The sequence below is a fragment of the Phoca vitulina genome, unplaced genomic scaffold (genome assembly GCF_004348235.1).
Source record: "Phoca vitulina isolate PV1807 unplaced genomic scaffold, GSC_HSeal_1.0 scaffold29, whole genome shotgun sequence".
NCBI classification, from domain to species: Eukaryota; Metazoa; Chordata; class Mammalia; order Carnivora; family Phocidae; genus Phoca; species Phoca vitulina.
In genome coordinates this window covers 5,686,041-5,708,758 of record NW_022589732.1, presented here as the reverse complement: position 1 = coordinate 5,708,758, position 22,718 = coordinate 5,686,041, and the positions used below count along the sequence as shown (strand labels likewise).

The following is a 22,718-nucleotide window of genomic DNA, read 5'->3' as shown; positions in this document are numbered from 1 at the left end:
GAGAGAGGAACAGGATGGTTTTTAAATCAGTTTTTAAATCACAATGCTTTGTCAGTCAGCTCGGCACAAAGCATCAAAGCCTTTGCTGGGTAGAGAGTAATTCTGACACCAAATGAAATGGGAAAATAGGATGTAAGAGAGAAGTTTAATGAACAATTTTGTGTCAATTTTTAAAATTGGATTTGGTTCTCTTTAAGGAAACTTTAAAAATAGAGAATAACCAGTGATGTCAAAAGAAAAAGCAATAGCAGTAAAGCCATCCAGATGTGACTGGCACAAGGTCCATTGGAAAAAACATGGGCTGTCAAGTCAGACAGACCAAGGTGCAAACGCTGATTCCACCACTTACCAGCACTGACACGTTACTTTCTCCGATACTTTGCTTCCTCATCTGTAAAAGGGGGCTCTTGCATAAGCTTCTCGTGAAAGTGTTCTAGGAATGAAATGAGACACTTCTTGTCAAGCAGTAGGAGCAGTGTCTCCAGTCAATTCCTTCCCCTCCCTCACCTCCAGACATCTAGATGCAATGGTCCCTGAAGCCATTTTAGAAGCCACCTCTAACTTTGGCTTCCAAAGGCATGACACTATAAAGACTATAAGCGACTAAGGAAAATAAATGAGTTGGTACTTGGCTCACTAAAATTGGTAGTCGGCCCTTGCAACTAAAAGTGTGGTCCTTTAACAGCAGTGTAGGGTACGCCCTGTGAGCCTGTTTGAAATCTAGAATCTCAGGTCTCACCTCAAACCTACTGAACTGGGATCTACATTCTGAAAACATCCCTAGATGGTGTCTATGGACGTTAAAGTTTGAGAAGTGTGGGTCGGACTTCCTACCATCCGAAGAATTGTTTTTGCTCTCCATGTCAACTGGTTGTAGACATGACTTCTAGAATAAAATGTTTAACATCCAAATTCCTTTTGGAAAATGGGCTTACTTGCTTCCTACTTCTAATGTTGTTCAGATCCACTTAGCCCTTAGATGTTTTGTCCACAGGGGAAGGGATTGTGTGTGATTTTTATCTTTGTTTTTCTATGATGGATATTATGAAGTATTCTACCAACCCAACATTCAAAACTGCTTTTAATTAATATCCAAAAATTAACAATTTCTCTTCTAAATATGGAATAACACTTTCCATGGTACCCCAAATTTATTTAAGTAGTTTTAAATAGTTTAGTTTATATGAAAGGAATTTTGTTTCATTTTGAATTGTTCTAATTGTATGAAAGGAGATTTTTTTTTAAAAGAGATTTTTTTTAATTCTATTTTCTTTCTTTTTTACATCTGTGAGTTGGCTCAAAAAATTCAAAATTGCATTAACCATTTTTTAAAGAAGGAAGCTGAAGCAGAGCTACCACCAAAAAAAAAAAAAAAATCTAATGTCTAATAAAAAGGACAAAGATCTTCCACCAAGGGGTTTAGCATCCTGAATCTGATGTTTAGGGGAGAACTCAGGATTCTCATTTTCCAGACCAATAAAGCCAAGGTAACATTCGAGGAACTGGAGCTAGGAAAGGAGATGACCCCTCCGTCTGGACTAACATAGAGGCCATACAGAGGAGTAGTTGAGAGAGCGGGATTTAGAATAAGAAAACCCTGAATTCTTTTTTTTTTTTTTTTAAGATTTTATTTATTTATTTGAGAGAGAGAACAGAGCAAGAGAGCACAGCAGGGGGAGCAGCAGAGGGAGAGGGAGAAGCAGGCTCCCTGAGGATGTGAGTCTCGATCCCAGGACCCTGAGATCATGACCTGAGCTGAAGGCAGACCCTTACCTGACTCAGACACCCAGGCGCCCCATGAAAATCCTGAGTTCTTATTCAGGCCCTGCATTGGGCTACTTGTGTGATCCTGGGTGTGATACGTTATTTTTCTAAATCTCAGTGTCTGCTTTATAAAATAAGGAATCAGGGGCGCCTGGGTGGCTCAGTCGTTAAGTGTCTGCCTTCGGCTCAGGTCATGATCCCAGGGTCCTGGGATCGAGCCCTGCATCAGGCTCCCTGCTCAGCAGGAAGCCTGCTTCTCCCTCTCCCACTTCCCCTGCTTGTGTTCCCTCTCTCGCTGTCTCTCTCTCTCTGTCAAATAAATAAATAAAATCTTTAAAAAAATAAAAAATAAATAAAATGAGGAACCACAAACCTCACTGTATTATTGTGTGAACCAAACTATACAAGTAGATATATGGAAGGTATGCAGAATTGTACCTGGCAGGTAGTAAGGGCTCAATAAATCACAACCGTTAGTATCATTGTTTGCATGTGCAAACTAAAGGCCTTTGCTTATGGATGCAAATCACCATTCAGGTGTTTCATCCTCAAGGGCCCTACTTGGTGGGAAGTTGGGTATATGAACTGTGAGAAATATCCTATTGCAATGTTTAGATGAGAAATTATAGCATCTTAATTTATTGAGCACTTACCTTGTTCCAAGCACTTCTGTAAGTGCTTTATATACACTTTACATACCTTCCTGACAATCATATGTATAATTGCTATTATTATCCCCATTTAACAGACTGGAATCTGAAAGTCTGGCTGAAGGTCACGTAGTAAAGTGGCTGGAGTGGACAGCTATCATTTTTTTTTCCATCTCCCTACCCAGCACTTTAACTTAGGAAATGTTTGAAGGGGGATCCTGCTCTGAACACGGAGTGGTGCGGTGGTTAAATTGACCCATCACTTGGTGAGGCTTTGGCGCCCAGTTGTTCAGTCAAACACTAGTCTAGATGTCACTGGGAAGCTGGTTTTTTTGTTTTGTTTTGTTTTGTTTTTTGTAATTGACATTTTAATCAGTAGACTTTGAGTAAAGCCAATCATTCTCCGTATTGTAGGGGAACTTCATCAATCAGCTGGAGGCCTTAAGAGCAAAGACACGTTTCCCAAAGAAGGAACTGAGCTTCACAGCTGCAACATAGAAATTCTGCCTGAGGTTCCAGCCTACCTGGCCTGCCCTGGAGAATTCACACTCAAGATTGCAACATCAACTCTTGGCTGAATTTCCAGCCTGCCAGCCTGCCCTACAAATTTCAAACTTTCCCACCCCCATAATCACTTGAGCATAAAATAAAATAAAATATCTTCAAGTAAAATAGAACTCCTTAAAATAAAATAAAATATTGGTTCTGTTTCTCTGGAGAACTCTAATACAAACAGGGAAGCAAATCCTCTCCTCATCCCTTGAGACGTAAGAGCACAACACAACCCATCATAAAGACAGAGGGAGAGTTAAGAAATTATTCACAATAGCAGTGGCAGCTTCCTTACCAGGTTGTTCCTGGCATATAACTTTGGCTGACCTCCCCACTGCCTGGCTTCCTTGGTTTTCCACCCATTCTTTGAGACTGGCTTTCCAGCTTTAATACAGACTCTGTTATTCATTATCCTTCCTGTACTTTCCTTTTATGTTTAAGGAAGCCCAGTTGTCCTCTGTTGCTTATCCCCAGACCAGCCTGACTGCATGGTGGTGGAGCAGTGATATGAATCTGGGTGTCTAACTCCAGGGCCTGCCCCTTCAGCTTAATTCCTACCGCATCAGAACTTGTTATTTGAAAAGGTCCTTAGCAATCAAGTCCAATTTTATAGATAAGGAAACTAAGACACTAGCAATTGATTAAAAACAAGAACTCTAAAACTGAGTGGGAATGATGAATAAGATGAAAAGGGAATTCCAAGGTACAGAGGATTATACAAAGAAAAAAGAAAGGATTATATAAAGGAGTATACCCTTGTGTTCAGAAATCCTAGTGTATCTAAATTCAGAGTTGAAGCTACAAAGAGACAAACTAAGAATGAATTAAAGGTCCAAAAGAGAAAGAGCTTTCTCATGTTTTGGGAAAAGGAGCATTTACACATTCCATACACTCCAGCAGAAGACAGAAGATTTTTGTCTCAGGATAAATTGAATCAGAGAGGCTCCTGAGCTCACAACTAAGAGACCCTAACCCCAAAGAAAGATGGGATGAAGAGCTCCACTGGAAATAAAAGGCATTCATTACCTGAGTCTCTACAAACCAAATCCTGAGTCCACCTGCACTCAGCTCCAGCTACTTTCTCCCAGCTCAGATCCTTAAGATCCCTGGCCACCGAACATATAATCCTCAGGCAAGAACTTGGAGGATTCTTCTTCGGGGATGCTATGGCCCAGGGGAAAGGGCTATAGATAATGTCATCTGGCAGTACCCCAATAAAACAACAAAATCTCTTCCCAATCCCAATGATATTATTAGATTTATCAGTTGACAAGCCACCCTTGTATGCACAGGACTTGCACATGGTGTCTCAGTCCTGGCTCTTAAATATGAACAGGAAGCCAAGCATCTCCAGATATTTGAAAAAGTCTCTACCATAAAAGTAAGGATTTAATCCTCAATAATCCAAAAGGGAACCCCCTTATAAAATATATCTAGCATTTTAACGCCAGTGTCTTCTGATGGAAAACCCCAGGAAATCTTACAATAAGTTGTATCACCAAAATGATGATGCCAATTGACAGACTTTAGGAAGAAAATTACATGAGATGATTTAATTTATTTGGGGGCAATTAACCCAAAGATGGCCATTTAGTAACACAACCTGAATGAATTTCTGCCCTAGCTTCCCTTGAAAGAACAAAAGAAAGGCACTTTAGAAAACTGAGTGTTTCCCTAGAGATTGACATTCATATGAGAAGGCTTTGGAATTGGAATTTATTTCTGAGGTCCAACAGTCTAGTCCAAAAATTGCATAGTCCTCATGCTCAAAAAATATTTGGAAACTGAAGCTTGAAGGAAACACTCAAAAACAAAAACAAAAATACACCACAGTAATTTGGGATCTCCTGCCTAAAGGGAAGCCTGCAAGTTAATTCCGGACATTTAGCTCCTGTCAAGTTTTGGGGTATGGATCCCCCAAACTGATAACACCTATCAGAAAAGCACTTTCACAGTAGACCTATCGATCCAAACAATTTGAGCTGAGAAAATTGTTTCTGATTTGGAATGGGGAAAAAATAGACAAATATCTGTTAAATCTCCAAGGGACTTGGCCTACTGATGCATTTAACAGAGAATGGTCATAGACAACGTTCTATAAAATGCTTTGTAATAACCTCTCTAGCAAATATTTTAATAAGTTTCTTTTCACTTGGCCCATTATTGCCTAAAAGGAGAAATCTAAAATGTCTCTCTTGCCTTCCTTTCTTTCTTTCTTCTTTTTTTTCTTTTTTAGGTATGGTAATGGTGTTACAGTAATTTTTTAAAAGACTACTTTAGAGCAGTTTTAGGTTTACAAAAAAATTGAGAGCAAAATACAGAGATTTCCCCTATACTCCCTTCCCCCACACATGCCTCGTCTTCCCCATTATCAATACCACTCACCAGAATGGTACATTTGTTAACAAGGATGAATATACATTGACATATCACAAGCACCCAAAGTCCATAATTTACCTTAGGGTTCACTCTTGATGATGTTCATTCTATGGGTTTAGACAAATGTATACTGACATGTATTCATTATTATAGCATACAGATTATTTTCACTGCCCTAAAAATCCTCTGTGCTCTGCCTATTCATCTTCCCTCCCCAACTCGGCCCACACCCTTGGTAACCCCTGATCTTTTTTATTATCTCCATAGGTTTGCCTTTTCCAGAATGTCATATAGTTGGAATCATACATCATGTAGCCTTCCCATATTGGCTTCTTTCACTTAGTAATATGCCAGGTGGCTCTTATTGTTCTTTTGGCCCACCTGAAAGCACAATTCTGCCCTTTTTTTTTTTTACAATTTGGCATTTGTAGGAAACTTATTCTTGTTGCAGCTGGGTATTTTGGAGGAGTTACTTAATATAACTTAAGAAAGTTTGGGTTAAGTTTATACATTTTTTGTTTTGCATCATTGTTCACACCCTCCTATATCTGAAAAAAAATTAAACAATTCAAGTATTTAGTTCTGTTTTGTTACATCCATGCCATTAATTCTTTTTCCTTGGAGATACCTTATTTATTTCCTCTATCTCCATGGAATTGAAGTTCCATCTTCCTTCCCTTTTGACTTTTGAAAGTTTGTCTTTAAAAAATAGATTACTGTTTCTCCTGAACTGAAGGAAAAAAAAAAAAAAAAGCTCTTTCATTAGGTTATTATTCACTCTTTATGTTTGCCTTTTCTTCTTTCCTGTCAGTACATTCCATTAAAAAAAATCTTGTTCAATAACTAGCTGGCTGAGTTCATTTTCACATAAATTTATTCATATCACAGCAGCTACTTGGCAAAGAATTTTACAAAATTCACTGACCTTGAAAACCGGATAGGTACAAGGGATGCTCTAACTCTACATACCAAATGGAGGAATATTGACAACATGATGGTTTTCAGATATTGGAGTTCTCAGTGTACAAAACAGTACCATAACTATTTATTAAGAGCACCAACTTTATTCTTTTTGGACCATGGGCTTATTATTTTGATGACAACCTGCCAGTACTCATTTGCTGCAAGACTGTTGTGTGTTGCCCAGTAACATGGGCAGAGGTTCCTGAACAGACTGCCTCAGTCATTACGATCCATATGGCCAAGCACAAATGAATGGGTGGGGAAGAAGGGGTCCTTACTCTATGTCACAGTCACTCAGACTGTCCAAATGAAAGAGAAAAGGAAGAGCCTAACCATGTGAGCATTTCCATTTTCTTCATGTGCTGATTTATTTAATTTCACCTCTTCAAATCTCTTCTAAGCACTTATCCTGTGCATCACACTTCTGATCTTCAATATGATTTTAAAGAAAAAAAAACATCATACCGGAAGAAAGTGCAAGGAGATTCAGAAATCTTATAGTCAAGCCAATTTGTGAATCCAATATAAAGGAAACAATACCATCTTTATCATTTCTGTGCTCTTTCTGGGAGCCACCTTTATTATGAGAAAAATAATAACTACCCTTTATCCCACATAAATGTAGAAGGAAAAAATTCAGAAATTCTATGACCCTGCAACAATCATTATTAACATTTTAATGACTATCTTTATACACACCCATAATTTTATTTTTTTATTATTTATTTATTTATTTATTTAGAGAGAGAGTGCGTGGTGGGTGGGGGGAGCTGAGACAGAGAATCTCAAGCAAGCTCCACATGCCCAGTGTGGAGGCTGACATGGGGCTCAATCTCACAACCCTGAGATCATGACCTGAGCTGAAACCAAGAGTTGGGCACTTAACTGACTGAGCCACCCAGGCACCTCCTCACACCCATAATTTTAAATAAACATGCTGATGCCCCAATAAATTGTCTTTATCATGGATAGCTAGCTCTTGTTGTCCCTCTCACATCTTTCTCATCCAACAACCTGCTGTGTATTTTTCTCCATATACACATGTGTATTTGTGACATACACATACATGACAAGAGGGCGAAGAGACTATCAAGAGTTTATTGTGAGCCAGTACTCGTATTTGTCCTTATTCTACACCCTCTCCCCAGTGATTTATGTCCAGATTCTGGACAGTGAGAGCTAGAATGAACATCCTAAAGAGGTGCTTCCCTAAAAATTCTGCCAAACCTGGGGCTCAGGCAGTGCTACTTTAGAAAGCCTCCCACAGAGTGGGATAGAGTACTGAGGGAGGTTTTTCCCACTGCACCGCAGACCACAGTGTAGTTCTGTGCAAGTGGAGGCCATGGTGTCCAGTGGGAGACTACAGACAAAGTGATGTGTGTAATGTTGCCTGGCAAAGGCAGTGAAAAGAATGTGAAAAGATCTAAGAAAGAAAAGGTCATTAACTAAAAAAGAGACAAGAGGCAATTGAGTATAATGGATAAAAAAACACAGATACTAGAATCAGAGTGCGTGGGTTTGAATCACTTACTAGCTGGGTAAATCTCTTAATTCCTCCATGCCTCAGTTTCCTCATCTGCAAAATGGGAACAATTAATAACACCTCCTTCATTGAGTATATTCATTTCCTAGTGCTGCCATAACAAAGTACCAAAAATTGGATGGTCTAAACAACAGAAATTTATTGTCTCACACTTCTGGAGGCTAGAATTCCAAAATTGAAGTATTGACAGCATTGATTCCTTCTGAGGGCTGTGGGGAGAATTTGTCCCAGGACTCTGTCCTGGTTTGCTGGAAATCTTTGACTTGCAGCCAATCTCTGCCTTCATCTTCATGTGGGCATTCTCCCTCTGTGTCTTCATATCATCTTCCCTCTGTGTATGTCTGTCCCTGCATCCAAGTTTCCCCTTTTTATAAGGACATCAGTCATATTGGATTAGGGCCCATTCCAATAACCACATTTGAACTTGTTTACTTTTGTAAAGACCCTATGTCCAAACAAGGTCACATTCTGAGGTACTAAGGTTAGGACTTCAACATACTTATTCAGGATGAAACAGTTCAATGTAGTGTTTTTGTGAGAAGTACATAAACTCATGGGCATCAGTGCTTAACACATTGCCTGGCATATAATTGCTACACAACCATTAACTAGCATTAATAATAGTAGTATGTTTTGATTCAATTAAAAAGCCAAACAATGGGAGACACCTGGGTGGCTCAGTCAGTTAAGCATCTGCTTTGGCTCAGGTCATGATCCCAGGGTCCTGGGATCAAGCCCCACATCATCAGGGAGCCTGCTTCTCCCTCTCCCTCTGCCTGCCCTTTTCTGCTTGTGCTCTGTGTGTCAAATAAATAAATAAAATCTTAAAAAAAAAAAAGAAAAAAGAAAAACAGTCAAGCAAGGTACCTAGTGATATACCTGGTAAGAGAAGCAGCTTAGTAGATGCCATGTTGTAACTGACTAGATAATTTATAAAGTCATTTGAGATAGCTAGAAATTTCCAGAAGCCTTGGGAAACAGATAGGAGGGGGACTAAAGTCCTGAGTGAACAGGTGGGAGCAAAAGCCACCAAATGTTGGTCCAAGGAGATTCACATGATACACACACAAAATATAGGCTTTCAAAAAATCCCTGAGCTGACCTTTACTTGTACAAGAAATCAATTCAGTAGCCACTCGATTGTTTTCTCCACCTGATGCTTGATAGAAATCCATGTATAGGCTCCTGGCTTTCTCCTAAATTACATTTTAGCCCGCAAAGTCAAGGACTGACAGAGGAAAATCAAGAATGTGAAGTACATGAGTGTCAATGGAAGATGTTATATAAATAAAGTAAAAAGCCAACATATCATTTTAAATAAGAACCATATCCATCAGGTGGGGCAAATACTTACACAGTTCTGACTAGCTCACTGTCTCCCTGACAATAATGCATATGGAAAGTGAGGTTGTCTGCAGTTTACTTACAATGGTAAAACCAGAATAGGGTGAGTTAGCTCTGTAATTTAAATGGTTAATAGCAGCAGGTTCAGAGAGAATGTTGCATCTGTCACTATAATAAAGATATAACTGCTCAGGGACCAGAAGATTGGTCCAGTGGTAGTCCTTTAGACCTTTGTCTTTCTCCTATTCAGTCTGTCCACAGCCTACCCAGACACCTGCCCTCCCCACCACCTCCACACCATACCAACACACAGACGTGTTTACACCAGTGGCAAGATGATATTTTGAAATGTTAGTAAGTGAATTTTCCCCAACATTCTCTGGCATCCCTTAAACCTTCCTCCATTCAGGAACTTAGGTATTCTGTAATCACTGCCTCTAGGGCTGGGATAACAAAGCAGAAGGCCAGAGAAAAGGATTTGTCTTGGTTTTTGAGTTTCAACAATTTAGGCTCTGTGGGGAAAGGGAAGAATCCTGCCAGGACAATACATTGGGAAGAACATAATGCTATTAGAGCAAGACTTCCTGTCCCAGACATCAAATAAGTTTCCTGGTATGGGGACAAGAGAGGAGTCAAAGCATAAATCCATGAGAATCAGATGCTTGTTTGTCCTCAAAAAAAGGTGTCCTGGGCCTGTCCCTGTCTCCCTAGGAAAGAAAGAGAGATAGACACATGAACTGATTGAGATTAAATTTCCACCATTTGGGAGAAATAGAAACTCAAATCAGAAGGCAATTAGAATTATAGGAAAACAATGCCTTGTATTAATTGCAAACAGGAGTTTACAGTTTCTTGCTTCACATCAATAGCATCAATCAAATAATAATCTAGTGTCCCCCCCTCAACCATAAGCCACTGCTCCCCTGTAAGGGGACCACATCTCTCTGCTCTGATTTATCAGGTTTTCATTTATATATGAAAGCTCAGAAAGCAAATTTATTTCTCATTTTCTTTTTTTCTCCCTAATTTCCAGTTGACCACAATATGCTGCCTATGTCATAATCCAATAAATACTAGTTTATCTATTGGGACAACTAAACAGAATAATTGAAATTGAAATGTTAGAAGACACAGGATTTGTTGTCTGTGCTTTTAAGATAATACATTATTTTTCATATTTTATACAAATACAAAACATGATAGAACAACTACTACTTGAATGCAAACATTTTTAAGTTCAGAAATTTGCTCATGGTATTTTGTATATCAACTTCCATACATGTATCTGTAGACCATTTGTACAACTTTTGCTTATGATTCTAAATTAGCAACCAAAATATTGAATTCCCATAAGTTTTCTTTAGATATTTCTAATTTGGTTTCAATTAGGCATTGAATCTCAGAAAAACTAGACTCCTTTGCATGCATTAGTCTGGCAGAATGTTCTCAAAGTGTAGGGAGAATATTTAACATTGATATTCAGTACCTAATTTTGAAATTTTAATCATTTGGTTTAAGCACAAGGTCACTTATTTTTTAATAGGTCTCCCCTTTTGAAATTCTTAAATAGTTCACTCAGTCATCTCTAATAGCCTGAAAATAATTGAGAGAGAGGAGCATATATCTTCCCAGTTGCTACCCGTCTTCACCCTCCACACACAAACCCAAACCAATTAAGTATGCAGAACGCAGGAATAAGTCAAGACTAAAAGGTTAAGAAACACACGATTGATCAAAAGTCAGAATTTTCTAGCTGAGAAGAGATTTTCAGAATATGACAAAAGACTCTAAAAATAGGAAATTTTCTCACAAGCTGAACTGTAGCATAGGCCCACATTACATGGTGTTCTCAGAGTACACCCCTAACGTTAACTGAAAAGTTTCAAATTGCCACCCAAGAAGTGATACCATAGGCCTCAAGGTTGAGCTGTGGGATCTAATGATTTGAAATCATGGTGGAAATTCTCCTGGTATCCACAGTTCATTTCCCTTTAAGCATTTTGGAAGAGACTATAAGACTGCCTTCCCTACTGCCTCAACATATGAGAGATACTTCTTTCAACAGAGAAGGGGGAGGCTGGCCTTATGGATACAAGAGTGTTTGTTGTTTAAGGAAAAGAACTTGTTGATTTCAAAGAGAAGCTGAGGCCAAAAAAAAAAAAAAAAAAACCAGGAGGGGGTTAGAAAAGGAGAGGGAAAATAACATCTTTCTATTCTTTCTAATGTATTATTCTCCCTCCAGGGAGATAAATATAGATTTTTTTCTTCTAAAAATCAGATTTTTCTTCACTTTGGCAGGATACAGAATTGGTTTGTGAACACTTTGTGCTGTAAAACTTTGCCTGGAGCTGAGTTTCTGTAGTACAGAAGGGTCATGACAAATCTAGATACAAAGAGAATAAAAAAGGAAGAAGAAACCATGTATTCAGTACTGATGATATAACAAAATTGTTCTCCCATTTGAATGTGGTCTCAGTTAAATGAAATCTAAAACTAGTATAACCCTTCCAAACTGTTAGAGAAATCTGATAAATATACATGCACCCCACATCCAAACAATACATTCATTCTGTAGAACGCACTAACAAACTTTCTGTCCTTCAGTGAAGCTGCTCTAGCAGGCTTTTCCAAATACACCTTAAAAAATACTGACAGTTTTAACTACCTAGTGCTCTCTTACACTGACTATTTTCCTTCGTTTCTTGATTTCGAGTAACCAAAATAGTCCTAAATATTGAGAAATGATAACCTATGTTTAAGAGATATTTTCTAAAAACAACAAAAAAAAAGAAATCTTCGGGGGCCTGCGTGGCTCAGTTGGTTAAGCGACTGCTTTCGGCTCAGGTCATGATCCTGGAGTCCCTGGATCGAGTCCCGCATCGGGCTCCCTGCTCGGCAGGGAGTCTGCTTCTCCCTCTGACCCTCCCCCCTCTCATGTACTCGCTCTCTCTCATTCTCTCTCTCTCAAATAAATTAAAAAAAAAAAAAAGAAATCTTCGTCCTTATTTCAGTAAGATTGAAATAATAACAGCTCACATTTCAATCATCTGCTGTGCTCCTCCCAATGAGCCTGTAAGCTAGGGAGAACAGATCTTTGCTGCAGGAAAGAACTCTGAACTATTAACCTAGGACTTGCAGGACCTCACCCTCATTACTTCATCTAGTACCAGATAGCTATTTCCTTATATAAGGATATAAGGGTGACAAGTTTCAAAATAAGTTTTTGATTCACAAGAAACTGGGCTCTTTAGCTTCAGTAGGCAAAGCCTGGCATACATCATTAGTCATCAAAAATATGCAAATTAAAATCACTATGAAATGCTATTACATACCCTACACAATAGCTATAATTAAAAAGACTGCCGACATCAGAAATTGAAGAAGATGTAGAGCAATTGAGTATAAAACTCTACAACCACCTTGGGAAAAGTTCTAGAAGTTTCTTAGAAAACTAAACTTGCACAATGTTTTCCTCCTAGATATTTACCCAATAAATGAGAACATATGTCCACAAAAAGACCTATACAAGAATGTTCATATCATTTGTATTCATATTAACCAAAACCTGGAAACAGCCTAGGCATCCATCAACTGGAGAATGGATAAATAAATGTGGTATATTCATGTAATTAAATAGTACTCTGCAATAAAAAGGAACAAACTACTGATACATGCAAGAACAGGAATAAACCTCAAAAACATTATTCTAGGAGAAAGTAGCTTAACCCAAAGGAGTACATACTACATATTTCCATTAATACGAAGTTCCAGAAAAAGCAAAAAGAACAAATGGTTACGTGAGGTAGAGAAGGAGCATTTACTGGAAAGAAACAGAGGGAACTTCCTGGAGCGATGGTATGTTTCCTATCTCTACGGGAGTTTGGGTCCCACAGGTGTAAGCATTTCTTGGAACTCAGGAAAAAGTACACTAAACATTTGTTCATTTCACTCTATGTTAATTTTAACTCAAAAGAAAAAAGAACCACCAACAAATATTGAACTCTTATTGATGTCAGGCATGCTAAAATATTAAGAGGGGAGGGGTAATGGTGTCTGCAACTTCCAAATGTATAAGAAATTTTAAAAGATGGATTGCTGGATGGCTGGTTGGTGTATTAGTTTCTTATGCTGCTAGATGTAAGAAGTTTAGTGGTTTAAAACTAGACAAATTTATTGTCTTACTGGGGATCAGAAATCTGAAATGAATTTCACTGGGGTAAAATCAAGGTATGGTCAGGGCTTTGCTCCTTCTGGAGGCTCTGGAGGAGAATCCATTGCCTTACCTTTTCCAGCTTCTACATGCTGCCTGCATTCCTTGACTCATGGCCCCTTCCGCCATCTTCAAAGCCAGCAGTATCTGACCCTGCATCCACTGTCACATCGCCTTCTCTGACTCCTTTAAGGATCCTTATGATTACAGTGAACCCAACTGGTTAATACAGGATAATCTCCCCATCTGAGGGTCCTTAACAAAAATCACATCTGCAAAGTTCCTTTTGCCATATAAAGTAACATCTTCACAGGTTTCAGGGTTTAGGGAATGGACATATTCAGGCAGTCCAATGTTCTGCCTACCACAGAGGAATGGAGAAATGGATAGATATTCAACAAATCAAGTACAGTGAAATGTTAATTACAGAATCTGAGTCCTAAATATATGAGTGTTCAGTGTGAAATCCTTTTAATTTTTTTGTTTGTTAGAAATTTTCCATAATGAAATATTGGAGGAAAAAAACAAAGCTTAAATTCTAACCAGGAACAGTAGCTTGACAAGATCATTCCGTGTTCACAGAAGGGGCCAAAAGAGTGAGTGGAACCAAAGAGAACTCCTGGCCAAGATGAGAAGGAAGTGGGCACAGATGCCAGAGTAGACTGAGAGTCAGAGAGGAGGCAGGCCAATGCCGTGGAAATCTGATGGAGAGTTGTCTGGACACCAGTGACGAGGGACAGGCAGGATGAGCGAACACTTCACTGAGGCCAGCAGTTACACTCTCCCTGCACTCCTCCTAAGGCCTAAGCACACATAAGCATGCCTGCCCCACCAACAACTCTGGGGAGAGGAGGCAGAGAGCTAAAACCCCAAATTCATTATTAATAAGCATAAAATGACAGAAAAAAAGACTGAAGTACTCTAGAGCCAGGATTAAATTTTCTCAACCATGTGGTATTATGTCTTGAAATGGAAAGTAACCTTTTTTTTTTAAATAGGAAAATAATATTATAGTCTAGGCAAACCTGAGTTGCAGTCAATAAAATCCATATCTGTAACATTCACACCCATTTAATAGATAAAGAAACCAAGGCCCAGAGTGGCAAATTGTCTTGTTTTCCAGTTCAGGGTCCTTCCCACAGTGTGGAGAACTGGTGAAAAGAGAGGTTTTACTGACAGAGCACAATAAACCAACCTGGTCTGATGAAGAAAATAGTACTAGAGGAAGTTTCCCAACTTATCTTTTTCCCAATGCAACATTTTATATTTCTTCTGGATATTTGAAAATTATGGCTGCCCTAAATTCTTCAAAATTGCCATTAAAAGGAAATTTTCTGAAATAAAATAGGATTGCCTTCTATTAACAGTGGCCCAACAGCCTTTCAAATAAATCTTATACCTCTCTCAGTAAAAGAAAAAATGATACACAGTCAGTGATAATTTTCAAAATATATAACATTCAATATGGCAGGGGAATTCATCAATCAAATTAGACACAACTGTGTACTATCTACTTACCTATACAAGGGCAAGCCAGCCAAATATCAGCTCTATAGCCAGGTTATTTCATCCCATGTCATTAGTATCTGGTACATTAACTGATTCTCACTTAAACAGTGGGAAACCATTCTAAACAATAAGGTAATGTCTTGTAATAACCAGGATTAATCATAATACTTAAGCCATTTAATCAAGTCTTCCATGTAAACACTCTCCTGTGTTAAGCACAACACAAATGTGCATAGTTAGAAAGGAAAATTTTGGGTAAACTATGTTGGCATAAAATACTTTTGCTTTAATGCTGTATTATACTTAGCATATGATCAGGCCTTCAATAAATAGGTGTTCAAGGGGTGCCTGGCTGGCTCAGTTGGTAGAGCATGCAACTCTTGATATCAGGGTCATGAGTTCAGGCCCCACATTGGTCGTAGAACTTTAAAAAAAAAAAATTTTTTTTAATAAAACAAAATAGGTGTTCAATAAATGCTATTGGATACATTTAAAAAATGAATGAACCAAAATACAAATTTGTGTTTATTGCCTCAGATGAATTCATTGAATTCACTAAATTCACTCACCTTGAGAAAAAACTTTGTGGCAGCAAGGTTGCATCTTTCATACAGGTTCAAATGTGAGGTAGATAGGAAACCATTTCTCCCCAAATGGAATAAGTTTAAAATGTAAGAAGATTAAGTTCACTCATGCAAAGAAAGTTGATTAGCCTTCTGAGACTGCTGAAAATCTGTCCAGCATGAGAAAAGAAACTTAAAAAAAATAAAAAGTTACCATACTAAAATATTTTCTGAGATGTAATGTTTAGAAGGTCATCATAGGTTTGCAGCCTGGGAAAAAGAATGGCTATGCTATTACTTATAAAGCTAAGCAAGATTTTGATGCTTCTGTGTTTAGTGCTTACCAAAACACAACAGTTGCCAAACACATTAATCCACTTCATTAGGTATTAAGTTAATGAAATTATAAAATCAAAAGGCCTTTGTTACCAGGATGTCAAGTTTCTGGTACAGTAAGATAATAAATACCAGGAGTATCTTAGTTCTCAAAAGAAAAACCTACCCACTTAATATCATCCTCCAATCTGCTCTGCTTATGTTTTGAAAGGAGGAAAAAAGCAAGAAAGAAATAAAACCTATGGTCTTGTATTATTTCCTCACACTTTTAATACAGTATTCCCCTCCCAAATGGGATAGGGTTTGTACCAATGATATACAATGAAAAAATTCTTTTAAGTGGGGAGGAGTCAGGTTACTATACAAAAGAAGAATCCAGTTCATATCTTGGACATTGAGAAATTTGCTAGTATTTTGAATTTTTTAACACAAAAATAAAAATGACCCTAAGTGATACAGGGGAAAGTCTTTGAGGGGCTTTTTTGGAGATTTTTGCTTTCATTTCCTTCACTTTATTTTCAAAATTTAGACATAAAACATACACACATATTTCAAGATTCAATCAATACCTCGACATTTCCTACCTGAGTTTCCTTTGGTTTTCAATATGTCAGGTTTTAGCTACTAAGCTATTGGATCCTTCTGGTAAACACATTTTAGGAGAATTTGACCAGCCCTTGAAGAACAAGATATAAAATTGGGATCCAACTAATGTTCTAACATCACCGGAACATGTTGTCTGGGGGTTCCAGACATATTTTTAGACTCTAGCCAGTGGCAAAAAAAAAAAAAAAAAAAAAAAACAAGTATCTATCTAAACTATAGGAAAGCACGCATCCCTCATCAACAGGTAACTTGAATCACTGATACTCCTCTTCAAAACCAGTGTGTTTCACTGGACATTAAGAGTTCCATGGAGTCTTTCAGGAACTACTGCAAGAAGATAAAGGTGAGGATACTAAATAAGGAGGCTCCTCGTCCTTCAACCCTACTCCAGCCAGCATAACTCTCTGGAATATAGAGGACTTCATTTAAAAAGCAGAAGACAGGAAGGGCATTAGAAGTTAAATAAAAATGCATTTGAAGGGACGCCTGGGTGGCTCAGTCAGTTAAGCAACTGCTTTCAGCTCGGGTCATGATCCCAGAGTCCTGGGATTGAGTCCCGCATCCAGCTCCTTGCTCAGTGGGAGCCTACTTCTCCCTCTGCCTGCCTCCCTCCCTGCTTGTGCTCTCTCTCTCTCTCTGTCAAATATATAAATAAAATCTTTAAAAAAAATGCATTTGAAAACCACAGTATCAGAATAAGAAGATACAGAAAAAAAAAAAAAAGGCAGGAATATTTGTTTAAACCAAGTGAAGACTTTCTTAGGTAGTTAGACCAAATAAAGAAGAATTCAAAATGTGCTTCTGTGACATAATAAGAAATATTTATTGGTCTCTGCCCCTGATTCCTGACACAGAGCTCCTAAATACCTCGGAATTTCCTGGGTGATAGGAGCATCTTTTGTTTCAATGAGGTGACTCTTGGTGGGCTCCTGGACAGCTCAAGATGGGAGCTAGTAACCAGAAAGACTAAGCCATGCTTAGAAGCTTAGAAATTTCAGCCCCACCCTCTCCCATCCTCCAGATGCTGGAGATTGAGTTAATAATCAATCATGGCTATGTAATGAAACCTCCATAAAAATCCTTAACTGTGGGGTTCAGAGAGCTTCCTGGTTGGTGTATGCATCCATATAACAGGAGGGTGATGCATTCCAATTCCATGTGGACAAAAGCTCCTGTGCTCAGGACAATTCTGGACCTCACCCTATATACCCCTTCATCTAGCTATTCATTTGTATCCTTTATACTATCTTTTATAATAAAGTGTTAAACATAAGTGTTTTTTTGCATTCTGTGAGCCATTGCAGCAAATTATTGAAACTGATGAGGGGGACATTAGAACACCCAATTTGTAGCCAAGTCAGACAAAAGTGTAGGTAACTTGGAGATCCACTACTTGCAATCTGTATGTGAAGTAGGGGGCAGTCTTATACTGCTGAGCCCTTAACCAATGGGGTCTAACACTAACTCCAAAGACAGTGTCAGAATTGAATTAAATTGTAGGGCATCCAGTTGGTGACTACAGCGCCAGGCCCTGGGCACTACATGACCTCTTCTTCATAAGGCCATTACTTCCAGTAGAAGACATAGCTGGCTTTTCAAACACAGAGAAGAAGGCAGAGACTTAGACAAAATGCCAAGACAGAGGAATTTATCCCAAATGAAAGAACAAGATAAGGCCATGGCCAGAGATCTAAGTGAAACAGATACAATTAACATGCCTAATGGAGAATTTAAAGCAATAATCATAAGGATATTCACTGGACTTGAGAAAAGAATAGAAGACTTCAGGGAGACCCTTAAAACAGAGATAAAAGAGTTAAAAAAGAATCAATCAATCAGAGATGAAGAATGCAATAAATGAGATTAGAACCAAACTTGATGGAAAGAACAGCAGGCTGAAAAAAGCAGAGGAATAAATTAGTGGCATAGAAAACAAAATAATGGAAAATAATGAAGCTGAACAAAAAAGAGAAGAATATGCAACACAATAATAGATTTAGGGAACTCAGTGACTCCATCAAATATAATAACATGTGTATTATAGGAGTCCCAGAAGAAGAAGAGAAAAGAGGGCAGAAAATTTATTTCAAGAAATAATAGCAGAAAACTTCCCTAATCTGGGAAAGAAAACAGACATCCAGATCTGGGAGGCACAGAGAATTCCCATCAAAATCAACAAAAGCAGGCCAATACTGAGACATATTGTAATTAAATTTGTAAAATATGGTGATAAAGAAAAAATCTTAAAGGCAGCGAGACAAAAGAAGTCCTTGACTTAGAAGGGAAAACCCATAAGGCAAGCTGAAGATTTCTCAACAGAAAGTTGGCAAGCCAGAAGAGAGTGGCATGATATATTCAAAGTGCTGAATGGGAAAAATCTGCAGCCAAGAATATTCTATCCAGCAAGGCAATCATTCAGAATAGAAGAAGAGATCAAGAGTTCCCCAGACAAACAAAAACTGAAGGAGTTTGTGACCACTAAACCAGCCCTGAAGAAATATTAAAGGGGACTCTTTGAGTGCAAAGAAGAGACCAAAAATGACAAAGACAAGAAAGGAACAGAGAAAATCTCCAGAAACAATGACAAAACAAGTAACAAAATGGTATAAACACTATCTATCAATAATTACTTTGAGTGTAAATGGACTAAACAGTCCAATCAAAAGACAAAAGGTGTCAGAATGGATTTAAAAAAAAAAAAAAGACCTATCTATATGCTGCCTAGAAGAGATTCATTATAGATAGACCTAAAGACACCTGCAGATTAAAACGAGGGAGTAGAGAAACATTTATCATGCAAATGGATGTCAAAAGAAAGTTGGAGTAGCAATACTTATATTGGACAAAGTAGACCTTTTTGTTCTTGTACTGTTTTTATCCTGCTTTGGCATCAGGGTACTACTTGGCCTCGTGGAATGATTTTTAAATGTGTTTCCTCTATTCCATTATTTGTAAGATTTTGATAAAGACTGTCATTAATTATTTTTTTTAATGTTTGGTAGAATTCACCAATGTAATCATGTAGTCTTAGACTTTTCTGTGCTGGAAGATTTTTTATTCCTAATTCAACTTTCATTCTTGTTATTGGTCTAAGAAGATTTCTTATTTCTTGGATTCAAGATTTATGATCCAATCATGGTAACTTGTGCATTTTTAGGAATTATCTGGCATTTTTTCCCTAAATTATCTGATTTGTTAGTATATAATTGTTTATAGTCATCTGTTATCATGCTATGTATTTCTGTGGTTATCTATTGTATTGTTTTCTCTTCCATTTCTTATTTTGGTTTTTGAGCCTTCTCTCTTTTTTTCTAAGTTAATGTAGTTAAAGCATTGCCAATTTTGTTTATTTTTTTGGAAAAACTGGTCATTACTTTCAATGTTATGTTGTTTATTCTGATCTCTATTTTATTTATTTCTGATTTTTTTTTTGTTAATTCCTTCCTCTACTAAATTTTAGCAATGTTTCCTCTTTTTATGGTTCCTTGTGATGTAATGTTAAGTTGATTACTTGAACTTTTTCTCTTAATACAAGCATTCAGAGCATTAAAAAAAAAAAAGAAAGAAAGAAAAAAGAAAAGAAAGGTCCTAATGGCAATTTCCCATTAGCCTTCTCTTTAGTGTGTCACTGCAGTGCAGTTCAAACAACAGCTTTAAATTCAGATTTTTGTAAGTGTCCTATTTACTAGCTGCATGGACTTAGACAATTCTCAAAGTCTGTTTTCCCAATCAGCAGTAATGATAATACCTCTCTCAGAGCTATAATGAAGATGATGTGAAAAGACATATGTAAAAGGACATGTATATATAAAGACCTGCCACAGTTTCTGGCCCATGGTGATATTCAATAAATGTATTTATATTCTTCCTCTTTCTCTATTTCCTTTCCTTCTCTCCAACTTATGAAGTCCTTACTAAAATAAATTGTATTAATTGTAAAAAAAATAAATAAATAAAAATAAACAAATTGTAGGACACCCAGTTGTAGCTGCAGACATTTAAAAAATTTCTTGGTGTGAAAAACCAACATATTAGGTGTTAGAAGTGTTGGGGGTAGAGAAACATTTCTCCTTTACCTTCTCTGATAATATTAATAGTACTGAGTGATTGAGGTACTGCCTAGCTGAAAATAGGTCTGACATCTTAAGATCACTTACGACAAGACACAGAAGTTGACCTGGACTCCTTTATATGCTATTTTCCAAGTGGTACATTTATTCTGAAAGTATAGCATTTTGGGGTCTGGCTTTTTCTTTCTGAACTGATATCAAACTCTCTCTACCCCCTGGTGAAATAAAGACTATCATCAATTGGGTTGGGTGCCACAGTTTCTCTTCAAGAAACTAGCCAAGTCAATTGATGAAATGTTGTGTAGAAGATGTGAGTAATATATTATTGACCATTTTCTTATAAGTCTGAGCAGTTGCTTATTAAAGTTTGTCTTACCCACCTCACAGTTTCAGCTTTCAAATTTTCTAGTTTATGCATTATGTGAGGGTTCTAAAATTATTGCACTCAGCCTAACCAAAGGCATCTGAGTTTATATTTATTGGTGTAAATAGCAATTTAGCAGGGTGATGGTATTTGTTACACACAAGTAATTTGAATTCAGTCAATTTTCTTTGCAAAATTCAGATTACAGCCAGTATTAAATTCTCCACAAGAAATCAAACAAACAGAAGCAATATGTACTATAAAATGAAAGAAACCCAAACAAACTCAGAGGCGGTTTGTCTCTGCCAGGTGATGTTATTGAATTTGGCATTGTGAGAAAAGGGTTCAAAGAATACAGCCACCCAGGACTATTGGATTTCAACAGAGCGAAGTTGGGACGGATTAAGGGATCTAACCAACAAGACACAGAGGGACAGCCCACAGCACAAGTAGTAAGTGCTATCCCCAGCAGGCTCAAAGGGCCCCCTGAGCAAAACCTCAGTGGATTGGAATTCTCTAAAAGGAACATGAATCTTTAGATGGATTCACCAAAAGGGGTGTAATTCAAAGACCTGGGCAGAATATCATGTTAGCTACAGAGGGAAGTAAAGGGGGAAAAAAGAGTGGGACAAGGAAGAGTTACAGGGAGGAAACAGGCAAGCGTCTAGGGCTAAATACATTCTAGGAAGCAAGATAAGAAAAATTACATGCACACAGATTCTTTCAGACTTATGAGGGAAAGGGGGAAAATGAACACAGATGTGAGAATAAAAGCCCAATAAATGAGTAAGAAAGTGAAAAATACATTCTGATGAATCAAACACTGTAACTGGCCAGTAAGTATCCTCCTTTTTCCTATATTTTCTATATCCTATTCCTACAGGTCTTTCCTTGGTTCCTGAATATAACATAAAGCTTCTCTGCTTGTGGCTGAGCCTTTACTCTGCCCACAGAATTCTCCCATTCCCACCTATGAGACTAGCTAATAATTCTTACTCATTGGATTTCAGTTTAAATATCACTTCCTCCAGAAAGCATTCTCTGATCAATCTATCTGTTAGAGGTTCTAACAGCACTTTTGTTTTTGAGACACTTAATACACTTGCAATTAATTATTCAATAGCTGAGTTCTCTGAGAGAAAAATCAATAAGAGCAAGGACTATATCTACCTTATTGACAATGATGTCCTCAGTACCTAAAAAGTGATTAGGTGAATTTTCTGGATGAATATAAAGGAAGATTCATTTGACGATTGTACAGTTGACCCTTGAACAATACAGGTTTGAACTGCATGCTCCGCTTATATGTAGTTTTTTCAATAAATATTGTACAATACTATAAATGTATTTTCCCTTCTATATGATTTTCTTAATTACATTTTCTTTTCTCTACCTTACTGTATTGTAAGAATATAGTACATAATACATACAGCATATAAAATATGTGTTGACTGTTTATGTTGTCAGTATGCCTTCCAGTCAAGAGTAGGTTATTAGTAGTTAAGTTTTGGGGGAGTCAAAAGTTATATGTGAATTTTTAACTGCATGGGGTGGGGGTTGGTGCCCTTAACCTCCATGTGGTTCAAGGGTCAACTGTAGTACATTCAGGTATATGGTAACTAGGCTCACAGCAATGTCATGATTGTACTATCTCTGCTGTGTATTTTTTCACCCCCTCCTCACTTTAACACATGGTTTAATTAATTCATGGCTCACCTCTTTTTTTTTATGTTATGTTAAACACCATACGTTACATCATTACTTTTTGATGTAGTGTTCCATGATTCATTGTTTGCACATAAAACGCAGTGCTCCATGCAGAACGTGCCCTCTTTAATACCCATCACCAGGCTAACCCATCCCCC

The 22,718-nt window shown here is 37.6% G+C and overlaps 1 long non-coding RNA gene across 3 annotated transcripts in view; it reads right to left on the bottom strand.

The window, feature by feature from the left end:
• Nucleotides 1-264: 264 nt before the first annotated feature.
• The window catches only part of LOC116644187, a 251,890-nt gene continuing 229,436 nt past the window's right edge, over nt 265-22,718 (bottom strand). For all 3 annotated transcript variants that reach the window (XR_004301717.1, XR_004301719.1, XR_004301718.1), the window contains one exon: nt 265-433. This is a non-coding gene — a long non-coding RNA (uncharacterized LOC116644187). The remainder of the gene's footprint in view (nt 434-22,718) is intronic.